Source organism: Phascolarctos cinereus, unplaced genomic scaffold (genome assembly GCF_003287225.1).
Source record: "Phascolarctos cinereus isolate Bilbo 61053 unplaced genomic scaffold, phaCin_HiC Scaffold_726;HRSCAF=1367, whole genome shotgun sequence".
NCBI lineage: Eukaryota > Metazoa > Chordata > Mammalia > Diprotodontia > Phascolarctidae > Phascolarctos > Phascolarctos cinereus.
The window spans coordinates 426,764,938-426,774,066 of NW_027556098.1; positions in this window are offsets into that span (position 1 = coordinate 426,764,938).

Sequence of the window (9,129 nt, forward strand, 5' to 3'; positions counted from 1 at the left end):
GTATAATACTACCATGTCTAATAAAAATGTACACACTTTAATTTGAAAATATTTTAACTCTAAAAAAAGGCAGCTATTTGCTGAGCCTTCATTGAGTCTTCATCTTATTGCTGATGGACCAGTGTTGATGGCTGCTGACTGATCAGGGTGGTGGTTGCTCAAGGTTGGCAGTGGCTGTGGCAATTTCTTAAAACTGGGCTACAGTGAAATTTGCCTCACTGATTGACTTTTCTTTTCCCTTGAACTTAAAGGCCCATTGTGTGATTATTAATTGGCCTAATTCCAATATTGTTGTATCTCAGAGAATAGGAAGATCAAAAGAGAGGGAGAGAATAAGTCAACTTGCAATCATAAATTTTTTTTCTTCAAAAAGAAAACAAAACCAAAGAAAGTAGAATGTAGAAAGGCCATCTAGTACCATGGAAAGAGCATGCCCTCTTCCAGGGTTGGCGTTCTACCCTCAGCTGCACAAATGTTGGGCAGGTCATTCAGCCATTCTCAGCTCATGGCCTGAGTAGTGTGTGTAAGTAGAATACTTGGTCCACCTGCATGACAGGTGTTTGTGAGGATCCAGCTTGATTGTAAATCAAGCATCCCTCAGATGTGAGGTAATGGCATTTTCAAATGATTGGTTCTGTCCATTTAACTATGAAGATTTTCTCTTAGCCTGGTGAAGTAGAATGTAGATCACTTAATTTACTTACTGGCAATGGAGGGAAAGGATTATAATTATATAGTGTACATGTGTCTCTATATATGTTTTATTGTTTGTTTCTTGCAGAAAGAGAGATTAGACCTGAAATGAAAGAGACTACTGCAAAGCTAAGCATTTCTGTAAAAGAAACTCACCAGGAAAACTTTATGAGTGATGGTTCCTGTGACTTCACTGGGAGACAAATACGTGCTGTACTTCACAGAATCCACACAGGAAAGAAATGTTACAATAGCCATTATTGTAGGAAAGAGCCTAGTCAAAAGGCATCCCTTATTTACCATCAAAAAATTAATACTAGAGAGAAACCACATGATGGTCAAGAATGTGGTGAAGCTTTTAGTGAATGTTCATCCTTCATTATACATCAGAGAATTCACACTGGCAGGAAATCCTATGAATGTAATCAATGTGGAAACACTTTTAGAAGAAGGGTTTCATCTTGGTAAACATCAGGGAATCCACACTGGAGAGAAACCTTTTGATTGTAATCAATGTGGAAAGACTTTCAGACTGAACTCCTTACTTGCTCTACATCAGAAAATCCACACTGGAGAGAAACTTTATCACTGTGATCAGTGTGGAAAGGCTTTCACACAGGGCTCCAGTCTTGCTGCATATTACAGAATCCACACCAGAGTGAAATGGTATGAACCAATGGAAAAGCTTTCAGAATGAACTCCAAACTTACTGTACTTCAGAGATCCATACTGGAGACAAAACTTATGAGTGTTTGGAAATGTGATAAAATTTTTATGTATACCATCTCCTTAGCAAACACATCTGATCAATGAAAAGTATGAGAGACATAATTTCTCAGTAATGGTTTCATTAATTATAGCTAGTGAATATTTAATAACATGATGATCATTTAGCTATCTTTTGTAAACCAAAGCTGAATCATGGGGCTTATGAACACTTATATGACCTTAGATAAGTGGGAGTTACCAACAGGTATAAATCAATTCTATGAAACTAATGAAATTCCATCTAGAGTAATATGTATAGCAGTTATACCTTTGACCCAACTCAGGCTCAACAGACTCCAGCTTTGATTCAAAATGGCACTCCTTCATTGAGTAGAATTGATATTATCAGATCTTGGAATGCAGAAAGTAAGAGAATGGCTCCAATCTCCATGATGTGGGGACTCATTCATGGTAATTCAACATGCATTGATTATGTGCTAAGTTCTGGGGTACAAAACAAGGTGAAACAGCCCCTTCCCTCAAGGAGCTCACATTCTAAAGCATTTCATCAAGTAAGTCAACAAACATTTGTTAAGCACCTGGTTTGGTCTAAGTAACTACTAGGCTCTTGGGGATTCCGAGAATGGAGAAAGAAAGGAGAGAATTTGCAAACCACTACATACACACACCCACACCCATACATACATACATACTTACTAAGAGATATAGTGGTTATAGTTCACAGGAAGACCTGAGCTCAAAGCTGGACTCTAATACTAGTTAGTTTGCCTTTGTTTTCTTTACTGTAAAATTGTGGTAATAGGGCCTGCACAGCAGGGTTGTTGGGATCTGATGAGGTATTATTTATAAAGTGCTTGTGCCTGGCACAAAATTAAAAATTGTTTGTTTCCTTGTTTCCTACTGTCAACCTGAAAGTGGTTAAAGAGGCAACAAGCTAGGTGATGATTAAATTCATATTGTTTGTTCCCTTAAGTTAGTAACATGTACATGGAGCCAGAGCTTTAACTGTGACTGACTTAAGCAATTTGAAATAGGCAATTTATATTCTTAGAGCAATCCTGACTCAGGATGTCTATGTCACTCAAAAAAATATGTAGCCTTCATATGTTTTTAACATATAGCATGACAAAGGCAGTTTCTTAGTTGAAGAGGTTGTAAATACAATAAGACAAGAGAAGTAACAAAGTGTCCATTGGAATTATCGTCCCAGGATATCTGTGTTTCCCCTACATAACTTATGTCCATAGGATACCAAGGTAAGAAAAGTCCCACTCTTCCAGATAGTGTCTGGTCCCAGGTATCCTGTCCTTAGTGATTACAGACAGGAAGAATGCTGGTCAGTTCCAGCTGGCCCTGTAGTTGCTGACACAGGAATGGGCATTCCAGGTTCACTGAGAACAAAGAAAAGCACGTCTATGGTGTTGGGGTGGTCCTATGTGGTTGACTCATTCAGGCTATGGCCATTGTTGGGGTTCAAATGATCTTAAATGAGTATCACTACATACAAACTATATCCAAGGTAAGTTGCAGGAAATCAAGCAGAGGTGGTGGACCAAGGAAGGAAATAAAGGAGTGTGTAAATTTTCACATTCCATGAGGCAGGTTTCAGTCAGGTGAGGTTAATATTAACCAAAAGTTTCAAGAGGAATAAGAGGAAAGTTAAAATTTGCATAACTGTAGGATGAGCCCAGGTGGTTACCTGGTTGTCTCTCATTAAACCGTAATCTCGTAATCTCCCTGAGGGCAGGGACTGATTTCCTTTGCTGGCTTGGGAAGGGGGAATGGTCTGGGTGTTTTTTTGTTTTGTTTATGTTTTTGTTTTTTTGGCCTCTCTTTGTATATCCAGCTACTTGATCTCTGAAACTTTTTTCCTTAAGTACCAACCTTAACCCCAAATCAATCTGACTCTCCCTCCTTTGCTAATGATAGGTCTCAGGCCAAGGCCTGATTGGTCACTCTTTGGACCCTGCAGATCACAGTGAATATAAGTAGCAATTGTTTCTGTTTTGGCCAAAAACCCTGAAGGTCTTCCCCTCCCAGATTGATTTTTTTTTTTTTGCTTTTTGATGAGGTAATTGGGGTTAAGTGACTTGCCCAGGGTCACACAGGTAGTGTCAACTGTCTAAGGCAGGATTTGAACTCAGGTCCTCCTGACTGCAAGGCCAGATCTCTATTCACACTGTGTTGCCACCTACCTGCCACACTGATTTTTTTTTTGCTAGAGAAAAAGGCCATTCTTTGCCTCTTTTCTTATTTAGCCTTAATCACTGAATCAGCATTGCCTCAGTCACAGTGAGACCTCTTGAAGACCTTAGCTTCAAAAGGCCAAGGTCCCCTACTGCATCCTGAGTCATGTCCAGTCATCCTGATCTATATCTTCCCACCTAGATGGCTACAGGGGAGAGAGTGAGGCTGGTGACTTTGCACTGCCCTGCCTCACTTAAATCCAATTCACTTGTGAGTCATGGCCTCAGCTTCCTGAAGGCAAGGTCCTCTGGAGAGAAAGGACAAACAACAATGACAACATTAAACTGGAGAAGGAAATAAATGAATACAAGGAGAGAAAAGAATAGCAGTAGAAGAAGAGTGGAATTGGTGAAGAAATAGTAAAATTTACAATAATAATAATACCTAATATTCATAGAGTGCATACAATGTTCCAAGAAATTTACAAATATTTTCTTATTTTATCCTCAGAACCACGGCAAAGGGTGCTATTATTATCCTCACTTTACAGATAAGGAGACTGAAGCAAATAGAGGAATGGTGACTTGACCAGTGTCACCCAGGGAGAAAATGTCTGAGGCTGGATTTGAACTCAACTCTTCCTGACTCCAATCATAGTCCTCTGTCCATTGTGCCACATGGCTGCCTCTTGCTAGAAAATAACTTTGCACCAGAGTGGATGCTTCAAATAGAGGAGAGAAGAGGATAAGACACTTTTAATATAGTGTTCCAGTGAGTCATCTGGGAATGGGATGGATGGAAGAATAGGTGGGCTGAAGAATGGAGATCAGGCCACTCCAATGATTAATTACTAGTGTTGATCCCATTCTCTTCCCCCACCTACTTTATGTTTCTAAGGATTGAGGCACAAGCAAAGAGGAAAGGTCAGGGATATCATGGAGAAAATGTAATTAATTAATTCTCACAATAACATCTGCATGCCATGAATTCACCTGTAAAAATAGAGGAGAGTAGCAGAATACATTAGAACACAGAATTCACCATGTTGTGTAAAAGAAACGCCCTTGACACAAAGATTCACACACGCTTCAAATGGAAGGATCATTTTGTAATTTTGTAATACCTTTGGAACTTGGTCCCTAAACACCCTCCACCACCTGCCCTTTCACTCCATGACAACCACTAGACCTATAAACTAAAGAGTTAAATGACCCATATACACATCATGAATTTACAGTGGATGTTTCTTGTTGCTGCAAAGATCTGGAAACTGATGGTGCCTGTACATTGGGAAATGACTGAAGAAATGATGGTCTAAGAATATAATTGAAAATTATGGAGCCATCTTGTTTTCCCTCATTTTGAAAGAGGACCAAAATGACATCACTATCCCAGAGTCAAGTTTGAGTGTGTGCGCCTGTGGCTGATCAGATCAACACAAGCTCAGAATGTTCTAAAACAGGTTGGCCACAAATAGTCCTTGTGAACCTTTGGGGTGGATTCCCTAAGTTTGCAGATCTTGTGTTTCTCTTGAGCTACTTCAATTCTGCTTTGCTCCTAGAGCACAGCACCTTTTCTGATGTGGGCATGCCATGCTGAGCAGCCCTGTTCCAGTGTGTCCCATGTCACATAATTAATTCCAAAGTGTTTAAGGGAGACCTTGAGAGTGTCCTTGTATCTCTTCTTCTGTCCACCATGTGAACATTTGTCCTGTGTGAGTTCTCTAAAAAATAGTTTTTTGGCAAGCTTACATTTGGCATTCAAACAACATTGCCAGCCCATCAGAGTTGCACTCTCTAAAGCAGGGTTTGAGTGCTTGGCACTTTAGTCTGAGAAAGGACCTCAGTGTGTGGTGCCAGGTGATTTTCATAATCTTCCTAAGACAATTCAAATGGAAGTGATTCAGTTTCCTGGCATGGGACTGGTATACTGTCCAGCTTTCACAGACATACAACAACAAGGTCAACACAACAGCTCTGTAGACCTTCAGTTTGATAGTCAGTCTAACACCTCTTCTCTCCCACACTTTCCTTCAGAGCCTCCCAAATATGGAGCTGGTTCTGGCAAAGTATGAATCAATAATCTGCTGCTTGAGCAAATTTTGGCCTAACAATTAACACTAAGAAAACACAGGTGCTCTATCAGCCATCACCACACCATCCATATGTGGAACCATCGGTTTCAGCAAATGGAGAAGTTTTGAATGCTGGGGATAAGTTGATTTACCTTGGTACTGTACTTTCCAAGGACTTACACATTGATAATGAGGCTGCATGGAACGTGCAATCATATGCAAACAGAAAATCACGCCTCAACACTCCCTCCACTTTGGTCTTGGCTTGTAGCACCTTCAAGTTGAAAAATTTACTATCAGTGTGTTAGCTGATCTTAATGCCATGTTCATCCTCATTGAAGTTGTTTGATGACATGGCTGAAAACATCATGCTAAAAAGTATGAGAGCAAGCTCACATCCTTGTTTCACTCCATTGGTGACTGGGAAAGCTGGAGAGTATCATCCCTGCACAAGCATGTCATCATGAAATTGAAGTACAGTACTGATGAACTTCTCCAGGCAACCAAATTTTGACATAATTTTCCATAAGCTCTCATGACTGACAGTATTGAAGGCCTTAGTGATATCTACAAACATTGTGTACACATCTCTGTTCTGCTCTTGGCATTTCTCCTGGAGTTGTCAGGCAGCAAACACCACATCCATGGTTCCTTGGTCCTTTCTGAAGTCACACTGGCCCCATGTTCCAGGTGAAGGATCAGCCTATCAAGGAGGACTCTGGCAAGAATCTTGCCAGCAATGACTACTAAAGAGGACCTTCCACCCTTCCTCCCCTCCCCACCTCCATGATTGTCACAGGACAGTCTATTTCCTTTACCTTCTTAGAGATGGACAGGTGGTGCAGTGGATAGCACTCCAGCCTTGGAGTCAAGAGGATGTGAGTTCAAATTCAGCCTTAGATACTTGACACTTACTAGCTGTGTGACCCTGGCAAGTCAACCCTGATTGCCTCACCAAAAAGCAAAATAATAATAATGAAATAATATAAAAAAGAACAGCTAGTATAGCATCAAATGGAGTCAGTTATGGGGCCATAAGGAATGATGAAAGGCACAGTGTTAGAGAACCTTGAGAGAGTTGTCTGAAGTGATATAGATAAAAGTGAGCAGAACCAGAAGAGTTTATACTATAGCCAAACTGATCGGTGCAATGAACAACCATGACTCCAGAGCAGGAATTAGGGTTAACTTTCCCTAAACTTCACTTTCCACTGTATCCTCTCCTTTCTATTCTTTCCAGATCATGAAGACATAATGGACCCACTCCCAGACCTTCTAGTAATTACGTTTATCAACCCTGATGATGACAGGTTTCAGAGGGAATAGGTATTATTTCCTCACATTAGAATGTAAGCAGTTAATCCTTGTTTCTGTCTTTAATGATTTTTTATTTTTCTCTTTTTTTATCTTCTCTTGAATCCTGTCTTTGAACTTCAAAGTTTCTCTGCTACCCTGGTCTTTTCATTGGCAATGGTTGGACACCCACTATCATCAAAGTGGAGCTTTCCCCCTTTGTACTCTTACACCTATTTTTGGTGAGTTAATTCTCCTAAGTTGTAAAGCAATATCCCTTGTCTTCTAGAATGTTCCAAGTTCTTTGTTTTGTTTTGTTTTGTTTTGCTTGTAGGGATCCTGACTGTGGCTCCTCAGTGTTTGAATTATTTCTGGATGCTTGCAGTAATTGGATAGGTTGGTCCTGTGAGTTTTCATTTTGGGGGTTTCTTTCTGGAGGTGATCTGTGGATTTTCTCTATTTCCACTTTGACCTCACATTGTAAAGAGACATGGATGCTTGTGTTTTTTGTTTTTTAAATTTCTTAAAATGGGATGTCTAAGCTCACATTCTGATCATTTGGAATCAATTGTGAGACATTGGAGACACTGGCACAGGACCACCCAGCATGCTATGCCCACATCAACAATGGTGCTGCGCTCTGGGAGCAAAGAATTGTAGTAGATGCACGTATTTAGAGACATCTCTACCCCAAATGTCCATACAGACTATTAGGGTCTGACCATTGGTAGAGCCTTTCCAGCTTGTATTGGTCTGATCAGCCAGAGTCTGAGACTCTGAACCTTGACCCCATCATAGGGATATCATTTTGGTCTTCTTCAAGCACAAAGGACAACTAACAATGGTCCAATGTGCCAGACTCTGTGACAAGTGGTTTAGAGGTATGGTCCCATTCAATCTTTATAACAGCCTAGGGGGATAAATGCTATTATCATCCCTATTTGACAGTTGAGGAAACTGAGGCATGCAGATGTGAAATGATTTGCCATGGGTCACACAGCTAGTAAGTAGCTGAGGCCAAATTTGAACTCAGATCTCTGAGACTCCTGGCATGATGCTTCATCTACTGCACCACCTAAGGAATCCAGTGATTCTTAAATTCTCTCTCCTTCATCTGTTTTCCAGGTCAGTGGTTTTTCCTATCAGATCCCTTACATTTTATTCTTTTTTTCAATCTATTGATTTTACTTTAATATCACCCTTTGTCTCCTGGAGTCCTTAGCTTCTTTTTGGCCCATTCTCATTTTCCACAGATCTGTTGGCTTGGGAAAGGTTCTGCACCCCTTGTGCCAGGTTCTGCACCCCTTGTGCCAAGCCCTTAATTCTTTTTCCAACTCTTTCTTCCATACTCTCATTTCCTTTCCAACTTTTCCCCTCCAGTGTTTCCATATCATTTATAGAAATGTTTTGAAGGGTTCATGGTTGTTTGATCTCCTCTAGGAATTCAAGTCAGAATGTGTGGCTTGGTGCTGTTGCTGCTTTCTTGGGGTGCCAAGTGGTGTGTTACTTCAGCATCCCAGGAACAGCTCAGACTGGGGACCTGCAAGCTTTCAGTACTACCTACCAAAGCTATCTGAGGCCCCATCCACCTCCCTGGCTGAGCTCTGCACATCCTGACCTGTGTTTGAGTCTGATCAATCAGGCTATAGGCTTTCCCCATGCAGAGTTTCACTAGGTTATTGATGGACTCAGTCACTACAAAGCAGTCGGAAAAGTATTCTGGTTTAAAGGGACAGAACCACAGCATTCCATTTCATCTGGGATTCCTTTCCTGGTTATTCTTCTGCAGGCTCTAGACTGGACTGGAAGCAGCACCTGGGACCACACTATGCTCCTGGGATCAGAACCACAGGGCTGTTGCTGGCTTCTGATTTTGTTCGTTGTATAATCCCCATCCTAGGGCCCAGCACCTGCCCCTCACCATGAAACTAACACCTTTAGGAACAGATCCTCCTTTCTACCACCCTTTTCTTTTATCTTCTTCCCCTCCTACTTTCCTGCAGAGTAAGATAGAATTCTATACCAATTGGGTGTGTATGTTATTCCCTCTTTGAGCCAATTTTGTTGAGAGTAAGGTGCACTAACTCCCTCTGATCTTCAGGTGGCTTTACCTAGCTCCCTGAAGGAGCCTGAAGCTCTCCTGCTGGACTTTG